Consider the following 14483-nt stretch of genomic DNA (forward strand, 5'->3'; position numbering starts at 1 on the left):
AACTCAAACACGAACAGCTTGTGTTAGCTCTATCGGCATCTATTCTTATGGTGATTTATTCCTTTAAAGCCTTTCTCAATACAAATTTTTTGTTTTACATAGATAAATTTTTAACTTAAGGAAAAAGTTAATAAATTACAATTTACGTGTTAAAAAAAAATAATTAGTTAAAGTTAAAAATTAAATCATTTAAAATTAACTAAGTTAAATTTAAAGCTTTTAACTTTTTAACTTTATCATTTAAGTTTTAACTGTCTAGTTACTACCCAACCCTGTAATTGGGAGTGCCAAAAGATAAAATTATACACTTACGCAATGATAATAAACTTACATTCGAGATAACCGTTTTAAAAATAGTTTCAATCGTAGATTTAGTACGTACCACAAAAATAACGACTGGACAGCTGGAATTTAGAATATATAGGTAATTAATAGAATAAGAATAGAAAAAGGAGGAGTGGCTTTTCAGCAGAGGCAATACTCCGCGGGATGAGCGAATCATTCTGTATGCGCCGCGCTATTGTCCCGCGTTGCACCGCACTTGATAATATAACGCTCTGCATCAGCGCGTAAGCACTTTTTCGTCTGTCGTGAGTTTTCTGAGCAGCCCTGTTGCAGGTCGAACGCCACAAGGAAGAAACTTAAAAATATTTTTTTCTTCTTTCCTTGTGGCAAAACTCATTTTGTAAATCCGAGTGCGCGAATACAAATTACGAATTTAAAGAATGTGTTTGTCATATCATAAAAGATATTCAACTCGATATCAGTCGATAAATCGTTTTATTTGTTGTATTAATCAATGTTATTCAGTTATCAATGTATAAATTAATAATTAAAGTTATTACTACGATAATTTTGTAATCGGTACTAGTTAATTATTTTCAATTGATCGATTGAATTTATCACATTTACATACAACAATTTATTTTAATCAATTTATTTTCCTTTCTAAAAAGGGCATTTTGGATTGATACTCGAATATATTGAAATCTTCTCGAAAGTCTTGAAGTTTATTGTTGGCTCTTTTCCGCGACGTCGATTGGTCTTTTCTCCACGTTAACTTTGTGAGTGGCATTGTGACAGTAAGGACCGTGGGCACACAGAAAAACTGAAGGAGTAAAACTTAGGTAGTAAACGAATCAGCCAATCATAGTCGAGAACTTGAGACATGACGTAGACGATAACAAATCCAAACTGTTGATTTCGTTACGTCTTACTGCTTAAGCTTTCATGTGCCGTGCCTCTATGTACGTGTCAAAGGTTATTTGTCTTGTTACTCTCCTATCTAAAAGAAGCATGTTAAATCGATACTCGAATATATCGAAGTCTTTTCAAAAGCCTCGAAGTTTATTGTTGACTCAAAGTTTATTGTTGACTCTTTCCGAGATTGATTCTCTCGCTAACTTCGTGAGCAGCTGTCATCCCATATTTTGACAGTATGTATTTGTCAAGGATTATTCATCTCGTTATTTTTAAAAATTGTGAAAAGCTAAATAATGCGCGCGAAGCAATGTCTAGTACTGATTAAAAATTTTATTAATTTACGCCTAAGATTTAAGACAAAAAAATTTTAATCATTTATTATAATCATGTAATTAAATGTTTAGTCGTCAAAATTAATAATCGATAAAATTATCAATGATTCAGTTTTGTCCAACATTAATTAATATATAACTTAAAATCGTGAGTGTACAACAACTAAACAATTAAAATCGAGAAAAAGCAACGGTTACAGCAAATCTTAATGATTAAATGATATTTTGTGATTTTATATACATTTTCTTAGATCTGAGCACCGTTACATTCAATCTTAAAACGCAGTTTTTAAACTAAACTATAATAATAATATTACAATATTAAATTGAAAATCAATTTAATGATACTGATGTTAACAAACATCTATAAGATTCTCCCACTCTAAAAAGAAATTAAGAAAAAAATTTGCTGCAAAAAATATTATAATAATATCGTTTTACAACATTTTTTTTCCTTTTCTGGGAAATTTAATTTTTTATGTTGTGTTACTTATGAAGCGAGAGTTCGGTTAATCGTTCAATTTTATGATACTGCTATTAAAAGGCATCTATAAGATTCCCCCAACTCGAAAAAAAATTAAAGAAAAAATTTGTTGTGAAAAATAGGATAAGATTGCCGATATCGCGACTCCTAAGTCGCACCAGCTTGCGTGTAAACTCAACCACAGTACTTGTACATTCTTTGTGGGATTATTCGGAAACTATATAACATCATCATCATCCTTCGATGAACTCAATACGTTAAGAACAATATAAATTTTGTTATTAACATTTATAGAAAAATTGCTGCTATTTTTCAACACATTATGTAGCTTCATTGTAAAAAAGGCAAAATAAATAATCTTAATTTTAATAAATTATAATGATTACAATATTATTAAAATTATATTAACAAAGTTCAAATAACTTTATGTTCCATTTGTAAATTAAATAATTAGAGTTTTACAAAATGCGTCAGTCTCCTAAATAGCACCATGTCTTAATTTCCTAACTTGCACTATTGCTTTAATTTATTTGATGTTATATATATATATATATATATATATATATATATATAACATCAAATATAATAATTATACAAAGCATACATTGTAACAGTATTACCTTAATGTAATAATAATATTGCAATATTATTGAAAAGTTATCAAAATGATAACATTGACGGAAATTATATTTTGTTTACAATATTCATCTTCAATATTAATAAAATTATGCTTATCTAACACATTTTTGCTCGAGAAAAAAGAATCTATTTAACAGAAAAACTGTCATTTTATCCCAGGAAGAGTAATATTAACTTATGATGCGATTTAGGAAACCAGTTGTCTATTTGAAGACTTCTTAAAAATTGTCGTTTAAAAATTTATGACAATACATAAAATTCTGAAAAAAAAAGTAAATATGAAAGAAGAAATGTTGTACTTTACTTAATTTCTTAGTTATAAGCCTTTATGTCAAAAGTGGTGCGATTTCGGCAACCTTACGCTATTATATTAATATTGTTTAACAACACTTTTTTCCCTTTTCTGGGAAAACTTAATTTTTTAAGTTGTGTTACTTATGAAGCAAGAGTTCGGATTAATCGTTCCATTTAATCGCTCGATAATGGAACCATTTTTCTCATAGAAACGAGAAGAGGCTTCATACTTCCTTCGCGTAAAGAAGTTCGTGAGATTTCTCCGCTCGCCACTAGAAGATTAAAGGGGAATCTTTAGTAATCGATCGCGTGTCCTTCTCTATTTGCCTGCCACGCTTTTCCCTGCGGGGAAGCTGCAATTTCCAGAGTCTAACTGTAATCCATTGCAACTGCATTCCATTCTTCCCGGCCACGTTTGTAGCCTGAATTTACTTTCGCGTGATAACGACGGTATTGGAAGCGTTCCGTCCCGCAATAGTCGAGAGCGCCTTATCGAAGCTGAAGGGCCTCGCGGAACGCCTCTAATCCCGGAATCCGTTTTCGAACGCAATAAAGAGCGCAAAGGCTATTTGCGATAAAGCTTAACGTTTGCCAATTGATAGCAACCGATAACGATAAGACCGAGTATCGATCGGGCAGGAAAAAGACACCTCAATCGTCGTGAAATCGTGGTCGTGTAAACTGAAGAAACGGCGTGAGAAACGCAGTATATTGCGCCGTGAAAGATAACACGTTCACGTGTCCAAATAAATTTATGTTACAGTGAGTGTTCGAATGTCGCGGATGTTGACAGGAACTTTTGGGAAAGCTTAACCACACGCCGATAAATTAATTTCTAGTGAGTGAAAATACTAATTTTTTTCATCTAAGTTCTTTTATGCTTCGCGAGCAAAAAATGTGAGGAAAAAATGCATACTGTTTTTACATTTGTTATATATCAGCTAAAAATGAGTTAAAATACGTTTCCGTGACGTTAAATATTACAAACTCGAGAATTGAATTATTAAATAATAATGATGCAGTGGTGAAAAAGAGTCGAGATAAAACATTTGATATGATTGAGCCTCTTGCATAAAGAAAATGTAACATTATTGATTAAATATTTCATATGCTTTTCACAATTCAATGTGTTTTAAAAACAGGGAGAAATGTAAAATACTGATATGAGACGTTAAGCTTTACGATGTAGCAATAAAGGATAATCGAATCAATAATGTGACAGGAAACATTTCGAGATTACTCTAATAAACGATAAAGGAATAAATTATCGCTAAAAGCACATGATGGTTTAATGGCATCCATTGTCAAGGATATTGTTCACAGTATGATTCAACGCAATGCCATTTCCTTCTTCTAAAGCAGAGATATCAAGGCTATTTCCGAAGTCGAGCAGCATTACTCTAAATGTAAAGAGATATTGAAGATTCTTTTTTAAAATATTGAATATAAGAATTGATATAGATTTATTGGTTCCGAAATTAAAAGAATTCGAAGTAATCTGTCGACGCGAACCTACGCAGTTGTTGGTGCGAGTACAATAAAATTATAATATGAGATTTTCCGTGAATATTTTCATACAGCAAATCAATGGTAACATGACAAATTATTTCGATCCATAATGTGGATTCTCCTCCAGTGAGATAACGAACCGGTGCAAATTTTACGACTATGATCTCTCCTCCCCAGTTACTGAATTATTTACGTCCGATAATTGTATTAATCCAAAGTTAAAAGGTTCATGTCCAAAATTTAAAAGATTTTTTCTTCATAATTGAATCTGTTAACAACACCGTGAGGATTTTTTAAGTCAAGAATTAAATGTTGAATAGACCGACGTTAAGAATTAATGCGTGATAAACATTTACCTTGAATTCAGGGAATTACTTTGAATTGTTTTAAAACATTATTTATATTTCATAAAAAATAATGAGATTTATTTATTTAACTCTTACGTTAATACTCGGAAGTTTCACATTACGTCAATACTGCGGGTACTCGAGTGACTGTTATGGAATTTCGCATTCTGCAGGTAGTAAACGGTTCTCTATTCTCTGTTATTCTCTATTCCTACAAGGGAACGTTTCCAAACTTATTCCAGCAATAGCCTGCTCGAAGGTTTACGTTTCGCCACCCCCTCTTTCAACAGGTTTAGGGCGAAACTGGTTTAGGGCCTTCTCTTGCCAGTTTTGAAGCATCTTTTCATCGGGGTAGTCTTGTGTACAGTTCCATTTATCATTACGTATTTTTAAGTGTAATATTTTTATTAGAAACATTTGTATTATTTTTTGTGACATATAAAAATATTATCTATAATATATAATAAAAGAATAAAAAAGTTATCGACAATACAATACGCAAAAAATAATTATCAAATATGTATCGCAAATCGTGGTTTTTATTGTGTGACAGAAAAAAATCGCAGATGCGTGCATTTATGTTCTTTTAATTTTTTTAGTTTGAATGTAGAGCAAAAGGAAGAATGTGTTAGAAATCTACTAAAAAATGAAATGCTGGAGTGTTGGAATAATTCATGGGTTTTCTTTTGTGAACTTTTAAAACTTTATTGAAATACTGCAATTTTGTCATTGTTGGTAACGTATGTACACACAAGTAAGTTGTTATGTTTTTAATATCTAAATATTCCTTTCCCGTTTTTTTACAAAATGCATATGGACATCTGGATAATCTAGATATTGATATTTATTATAGATATTGATAAGGATTAAAATTTAAAAAAATATTATTTGAGATACATATAGTTATTATTTTTTAAAAAATATATGTAAACAATGTTAAAAAAATTCTGTATTTTGCTCATAATAGAAACGTAAATAACAGTGAATTTTGTAGATTTTTACCTCTTGAAAACGATGGTGCTGTTAATTTTTAAAAATAGCGAATATTTCGACTATTAATTTTCATTGAAAATGGAATAAAACTTAAATAATTGAGAACTTGGGTCAAACATTTGTTTATACATAATTATACATAATTATAAATAAAAGATGCATAATTACATATATAAAAATATATATATAGTTATGCATCTTTTATTTATAATTATACATATTTTATATATAATCGTGTATAATTATGTATAATTATATATAAAACATTTCTTCCTGGGAAGTCTTATTTATTAAAAATAAATAATAAATAAAAAATCTAATTTATTAAATTTTATTTACTAGAAATAAATAATAAATAAAAAATCTAATTTATTAAATTTTATTTACTAGAAATAAATAATAAATAAAAACTATTATCTATTAGATTTCCATTCAATAATGTCAAAAACTTTTGCATATTAATAGTACAGTAATATAAGTTTCACATAAAATGTTCCGTTTATATTGAAAAATTGGTCTTGATTTTTAGAGAGGAATCGTGCACAGAAAGAGAGAAGAAATAAAATTCTAACCTGACCAATGACATTATTCTTCACATTTTCAATGAAAACTAATAGCACTATCATATTCAACAGATCAAACTCTATACAATTTCACTATGAGTTTTACATTTCCATGGGTAAAATACGATCTCCTTTTTAACATTGTTCTTTGGCACTTTTAACATGTATTTGGATTCCAAGATTATTATTGGCTTTAATTGCAGAAATTTAAAAATCTCGATAAGATATAATTTTAAAAAATTGAGTATTTGAAATGTATTATTAAATGTAGCAAAAACGGATTTTTCTTCAGTTAACACCTCCGTTTCAACTTATGCTACTTATTTTTAAAAAGAAAAATATTTGCTATCAGTTAATTAAAATTTAGGATAAAACTCATAAAAGTGCCTATACGTGATAAAATATTAAAAATGAATAGACATTATTGAGAAGATAAAATTGTATCTAAAGCATTTGATAAATCTCATGTTTTAAACGTGTTTTAAACACATAATACGTCTTAAAATTATGTTTTAAACACATTTTAATATATCATATTATGTATTTAAAACATGATTTTTATTAATCCTAATTTAAAGCAGCATACAAATAGAAATTAACATCAAATTAACAAAAATAGAGCATAAATTAAAACTCATTTTAATCTAATTATTATTGCATGTTTAAAAAAAAAACATTCAAGAGTTGATATAAATTGTATAATTAGTATTTTATCGCTAGTAAAAATTTTTCTTAAAATTTTTTATATAATATATTTATTCAGGTTTTTTATGTACATTTCAGAATTTTTTAATAGTTCTATATAATTTTATAACTTTTAAAAAATTACTGAGATTTTTATACGTATTGGGACACGTCAGAAATTTTCAGGAAGTCTATATCTTTCTCAGTATTTCTGAAAAGTTTCAATTCATAATAAAAGTTTTGAGCAAAATTTTTACTAGGGATGACCAAATCATTTGAAATACTGCGCAACTAGAAACCCACGACGTTGTCACTTTTCAACATCCTCCTGAAGCTTTACAATTGCTCAGTTTTTAATTAATATCTTTGTAACAAGTTAGTAAACACAAATTTTCTAAATTGTTTCTGAGATTTTTGGCAAGTAATTTGGCAAGCAAAAATATTTTAAAAACTAGTCGTCCTTTTATTAATAATTTCTTTCAGCGATTAAGTAGTACGCGTACGCATGTCGCAATTTTTGTAAATTTTTACACGAAAAACCATGGTAATTTATAATTACAATAACTTTTAAAAGAACTTGTAAACCATTTTGAAACTGAATATACATTTGCAAACCTAAAATCTATCTTCTGATTAAATTTCATTAATCTAGCTATCACGATTTCCATCTACAATCAATACATCCTTAAATGTTTAAACATTATTCAAATTATCAAAATTTTACAATATATTTTACAGTATTGCTTTCTTACAACAAAAAATATTTCTCTCTTTCAAATCTCTCCCCTTTTCTATCTTTCATTTTCAAATTTGCACATTTAAAATTCAATACTGTTATTTAATATGCAGGGTCAAAGGCAGGATTGTGAAAGATCCAAAGACAGGGATCCCTCGAAGATTTGACGGCAGATTAGAGGGGAAAAATAGGATTATCGAAAATCGTTTAAGGATCCGACAATCGAGGAATCGCTACAATGGCTGAAAGAACGCCGGTGGCTGACAGTGAAAAAGTGGAAGAAATCGCGGCCGATAAGACGCAGGAGGTCGACGCCATTTTGTCGACAGGGACACCGGTTGTCACGAAAGACGGAAGCGAAATTAAAAGTCGGACCAAGAGGAACATCATTGCCGTGCCGGAACGAGACGAGAGCGAGAGAGGCGGGAAGACGTATCGCCGCGATAAGAACGGACGTTGGAGGCTTGTATTGTATTGATTAACGTTTCCCACGGTTAGTTTGTTCTTTTATTTTTTTTCTGCATCAGTGATCTTTGAATCTCTGATTGACGTGAGACTCACACAAGCTACCTCCAAATAATGAAAAATTTAATAAATTTTTAGGAACGTATCAGTGGAGATTGCCAATAAATAAACATTATTTAAATTCTCTAAAGATATCAATTGACATTTCAAACTGTACACGTATAAAGTTCAATTTATTATTTAATACATAAAATTTGATTTTAAAGCTTAAAAAGTCAAATGCTATCTAACAAAAGGATATAAAAATTTATTATTAATTAATATTCATCGTGAAATTGAAAGTATCATTACATGTGTTTAAAAATATTTTCGTTTTTTATTTATAAATTTTTGTGTACTGTCTATTTTACGTTTAACGTGCTTAGGGTGGAAAATTAATAAACCAATAGTAAATAATTTTTTTAGGCATATAAATAAATACTCGGTACGCAAACTTCTCATTTAGGATTATAATAACATAATTTTAATTTTGTAAAAAGAAATTATAAGTGCCTAATTTTATTATAAAATTATAAAATATTCATACAAAAATTAATTGATTTAAAAAACAACGAATATATTGGTTATTGGATTTATAAGTGTTAAAAGTTGGCGATCTATTCTATTTTTTTTTTTACATTTCTAGGATTAAACGTTAAAATTTTTCATCTAAAAGCTACTTTGTTATAAAAGTTCAATATTGTTAAATCGTAAATCCAGCTTTCCTTTTAAATCTGCAAGTAACTTTCACTGAATCTAAAAAAAATTAAATTTAAAAAAAATTCTCACAGTAAAAACGCGGTTTCTCGAAAAAGGAAAGAAATTAAATTTTTCTGTACAGAGAAATTGATAAATTTTCACCATTTAAAGTTGTATTTGATCCGAAAAATTAGATTTTATATAAAAAAAAGCTAAGTGATTTTTGTTTGAAAAAAAAATCAAATCGTCTCTCCGGTAAAATTTTTTCCAATTTAGAAACTAGAGATATATTGAGCTTGTTTTAAGCTATACCGCTACGTAACTAAAAGCGAAACTTTATATTCGCGGCAAAAGTCAAATATTTGTTGTATTGAAAAACCAAATTCTATCATCATAAAAGTCAATCGTTTCTTGTCCAACAGTTTTTTTTTCCCTCTATAGAAAGCTAACCATCTATAAAATTGACTTCATAAAATATGAATCAAGTTTTTTTTCTGCTTTGAAGAAAAAAATTTGAACAACAGTAAGTAAATAAAACTGCTTATTGCTCATTACAAATTTCTAATTTTTCATGCGCTTCGCTGGATATAACAATCATAGTATTCTAAGCATCTTTTGTTCTCTTTTTTTCTCTGCCCTTTTTCCATCCTCGCCGCTCTCTATTCTGTCTCTTTTTCTCTTTCACTCTCTCTTTTTCTCTATTGATAATTTCGATATTCGCGCAATCTCGTGAACAAGATCTTTTCTACGAGCCGTTTGAATATGCATGTTTATAGAATTTCACATACATTTTAAAATGCAAAACTCGACTGTTCTGATAGCTTCAAGTTAAACATATTGAACAACTTCGATTGCAATTATTGGCTATTTTCCGAAAAGTGTCATATTAAATGTATCAGAAAGATCGATTTAAATTAAGGACAATTGCGGAATATGTAATGTAATACTGGTGGTACAAGAAAACAGGGTAATTCTATATGAAAGAAATAAGTCAGAAAAACATAGAATAAATTAACTTTTTGTATGATGCATTATTTTCGAGATAATCAAATTGGAAATTAACATATTTTAACATGAAGTATAAAATAACTCGTAAACTAATTACTTTTCGATAACCATGTATACCTTTTAATGTTTTTATGCATAAAATAATAAAATGAATCACTTGGTATAACAAAAACAAATAGTTGCTTTTAATAATAATTTACAATATTCAATCATTTCAATAAAATATGCAATATGCAACATATCGAGTTTTTTTAAAGGCAATTTGTATTCTTTTTACATCAATTGATTTATCTAGTTATTATATCAGTAAAAGTATTTAAATACAGTTATAAAAAAAAATGAATAATTCACGAGATATTTTATATTTAATATCAAAATATGCCAATTTTCAAATTCAGTTACGTTCAAAATGGTGAATTAAATAAAAATATTTTATTGTATGTTTTTGACGTAATTTTTCATGTAGAATTACTATTTGTTTTCGGTTGTATCATCAGTTACAAAACACTTTGTATGTACAATAAATAAATTATAATACACATAGACTATTTTAGAACATAAGCTAATACAATTAAAATATAAATAAGATTAACAAATATGCGAAAAAATGAGAAAAATAAATAAATTTGTGCAATATTCAGAAAATATTTAGAAAAAAAATTAAAAATAAACATTTATTATATTAGCATATTTTATATAAGATTTAGTTAAAATATCCTCAATCTAAAAATATTGTTATGCAAATTATCTTTAAAACTTAATATAATTTGTGTGACTTTTGTAAAATTACTTATGAGATTTAAAATAATTTTAAAATAATTAAAATAATTTTAATTCTCTGTTTTAAAATAATTTTGTTTAAATGTACGTATGCAAATTAAAGTTGGAATTAAGTTATCATTTCTCTGCGAACTATTGCGAGATTATACACACATGTTGCGATAAGTTCTTATCAAAGATACGCTTCACCTTTGACATGCCATCCTGTAAATATGACGTAATATCTGTAATGGAAATTATCAAAAGCCACAGTTTGAATTCGTGGAATCTTCGGTGAAAAACTATTAATCAGTCCTTGCGCAGCATTATTAACGACAGCGTCTTTATAAATTCTGTCTTCTCTCTCAGAGGACATTTCACGCATCGTACTGAGTCGTTTTAGCAAGAAGAAATTTTCGAGACGGTTTGCACTCTGCGGCAAAAATAAAAAATGAAAGTTTACATTGCGTTATTTATGATTTTCGTGACGATGATGACCGTGTCATCAACGCCACTGAAACAAAATCAAAGTTCCACTACCGTATCACCGGCAATTTCTCCACTCAATATCATAACAGTGCCGGAATTTCCGTGTCCAGCTGGCCAGCAACGCGATGCAAATGGAAAATGTCGATTGTTTTTGCAAAAACTGAAGAAGTAAATTTCAACGAGCACCAAATAAGGTAAAATTCATGCGATAATTATTATGGAAGATTAATTGCAAAGATTGGGAAGCGACATACGAAAGAGACATAAGAATTTGAACGAAAATTGCTCTTTAAATCAGAATTAGTGCATATATCACTGATTGATATAGTTTATAAGTATAGAAATGAAAATAGATAGATACTATTCACTATCTGTCAGTGACAAAACACTGATTCCGTTCAACTATAGTACCTCTAGTAAGAGTATGGACACCGTCCGCCATTAATAGGGAACCTATGACGGGTTTTCTATAATTTATAGATAAATAAATAAAAAAAAAGAAATATGAATAAAATGAATAACTTCACAGAAATACACGATGACATACTTGAACGATGCCTGACTTCACTAAGCATCACTATATCATTCAAAGAAATAACAAAATATAATAATTAGCCTTAACAGGATTCAACTTAAATCGATTATATACAAGTATATAACATTGTTTATTAAATTGTATATAAAATCACGCGTATATTTTTTGTTTTTATCAGTATACACAATAATGAATTCAATTTTCCCTCTTCTATTTCCCTATTACATATGGCGAATCGAGGAACCAATCAAAAATCGACTAACGGTGTCCATACTCTTACTAGAGGTACTCTACGTTCAACGAAAGGTACCCTCTTCTGAATCGGAATTCTTGAAAACAATGAATAGTCATCGATGATTACAACTGTAATACTGCAAATCAGTACGATTTTACTGATTCAGATTTAGAGAGTAGAAAAAATGTTGGAGGAATATAATAGAAATAGCTGTCGTTATTAATTATGATATTATAAATAACGAGAGATTAGCGAGTGAACGGTTTTGTCCTTTTAACGAAGATATTTCATACGTCATGTGCTTCGTTTGGCGGAATCGAGGTCAAACGTTTTGTATGGATATCACAAAAAAATGAAAATTTGAGCCACGTTGTTAATCCCCGCCGTGACGATGACTGTCGCGTTGTCATCGTTGTCGGACGGAAAACAAAAAAGTCGACTGAAAAATCAATGACAGATAAATTCTAGATCCTCAGCCGCAATATAACGGCGTTCGTGCCCCATTAGTGATTTCAATCGATCAGCGATTCAAATGAAAAATGTCGAGAAATCTCCGAAATAAAAAAAAAACTACGATACAGTTATAAAATACTTTTATTGACAGTCATAGAAATTTTAGAGAGGAAAAAAACCACGTAACAAAAAATTTAATAGTGGCATTAAAAAATACGAGAAATTAAATTAAAGATATTCAATCTTAAATGTCCGTTCATCTCAATGAAGAACAATGAAGATAGTTGTTTAAATAGAGTATTGAAACTTTGACGAGAATAAATTAATAGAACTCCTCCTAAGAAGACATGCGTATATTAAAAATGTATATTTTATTGTTTAAAACAATTAGATGTTAAAACAAATGAAGAAAATTAAAGAACAAATGCGTGACATTATACTCCGTGTTTCAATATCATAGAAGATAAATTGTTTCTTAGATAAATTATTTATCTCTGTTACATTACACACAATGTGTACAAAACGTCATTAATCTTAAGACAACATACTTCGACAACAGATTTTTTAACAAATTTGAACTCTACTTTTACTATTAAAAATTTTATGAGATTGTTAATCAAGTTAAAACACTTTTTAAATCGATACGATATTGTAATTTGGTTATTAAATTATATATTATTTCATGAAATTAATTAAAAATTTCAACACATTTTTCATAGTTAAAAAGAATATATTTTTTTAGGGTATTCCTTCATTATAAAATTATATAAATTGAAATTTTTTACTATATTAACTTGTAGCATGTCCATTTTTGAAGTGCGAATATCTCTGACATGTATTTTCGAATCTGCTTTTTAAATGTGCGTTTATTAACGTAAATTTATGTCTCTCGTGCAAACTTTTGGTACTGGAATTATACCTGAAAAGCATATATTTTTGTTCCCTTTTCTGCAGGAATACTTCTGCATGCAGTCCACACGTTTATTTCAGTGATTGTATTATCCTGGCTCATTTCATAGCTGTCTGAATATACCAAATAAAACAAAATTTATGGTGTGTGTGTGTGTGTGTGTGTACACGTGTCTAAAAAAAATATATGAAAAACCGTTGCACATAATTCATTTTTTATGTCGTCGGACCATATTCATTTGTGAGCTACTATTTTTGATATTCGTTTGCAGATCTCGACGACACGAGTAGTGCCGTTCTACAAACGTAACAGTGAAATATCGTAACAACGCACGACGAGAGATTGGCCCGGCTATTTGTCCACTTTGAATTATCAAGGAAACTACTTCGCCAGCAATGCAATTATCAATGTATATTTTGTTCCTGTACTACCGCCATTGATTACGCGATAACTTATGGTCTTAATACGAGTCCCGGTTCGTCGTGACGAAATATCTTTTTAACTATATCCATATGTCTCTTTTATGTTGATTTTTACGTATAAAATGAAAACCATGTATGTACGTCAACAAAATCTAGCAATAAAAATAGAAAAAAAACCCGCAGAGTTGTACGTTTGTACAAACCACACACGTCACTATGTGTATTGAAATTTAAACGACAAATGGATCGTCGAATTTGAAACTGATTTTTCTCTAGACGTTTAGTTATAAACGTTTGTAAACGTTTATTCTTTTATCCTCTCTGGACGGGAAAAAATAGCCAAAAATATTATTAAATAAAATGTTATTTATGATGCGTGTACATATGAATTCTACCTCCAGCACGCTCTTCAGATCAACTACATTAAGAATTACGACATTTATTGGTTTAAATACGACGACGGTATTGTCAGCGCGAGATAAACATCAACAGTCAATTTTAGTGTCGAAAGTGCGACAAAATACGAGGCTATACATCAAGAGTGTCCAATCTTTTTACATATGTGAGCTACTTTTTTTTTAGTAGAGCAACTTTGCTAAAAAATACAAAATTATATATAAAATATGATTTAACCGTTTATTGAACATATTAATAGGGATAGGTGTTAAAACTATAAATAAATTAA

The 14483-nt window shown here is 29.0% G+C and overlaps 1 protein-coding gene and 2 long non-coding RNA genes across 5 annotated transcripts in view; 2 read left to right on the forward strand and 1 right to left on the reverse strand.

Moving 5' to 3' along the window:
- Positions 1 to 14483, reverse strand: part of LOC105200605 (probable G-protein coupled receptor 158) — a 167021-nt gene that overhangs the window by 70851 nt on the left and 81687 nt on the right. The window lies entirely within an intron of this gene.
- LOC105200591 lies at positions 3144 to 9402 on the forward strand. The gene is made up of 2 exons (XR_005575797.1): positions 3144 to 3790; positions 7898 to 9402. It is a non-coding gene; the product is annotated as an uncharacterized LOC105200591 (long non-coding RNA).
- On the forward strand, positions 10743 to 13978 carry LOC120358913. The gene is made up of 2 exons (XR_005575796.1): positions 10743 to 11437; positions 13648 to 13978. It is a non-coding gene; the product is annotated as an uncharacterized LOC120358913 (long non-coding RNA).

This window comes from Solenopsis invicta, chromosome 11 (genome assembly GCF_016802725.1).
Source record: "Solenopsis invicta isolate M01_SB chromosome 11, UNIL_Sinv_3.0, whole genome shotgun sequence".
NCBI classification, from domain to species: domain Eukaryota; kingdom Metazoa; phylum Arthropoda; class Insecta; order Hymenoptera; family Formicidae; genus Solenopsis; species Solenopsis invicta.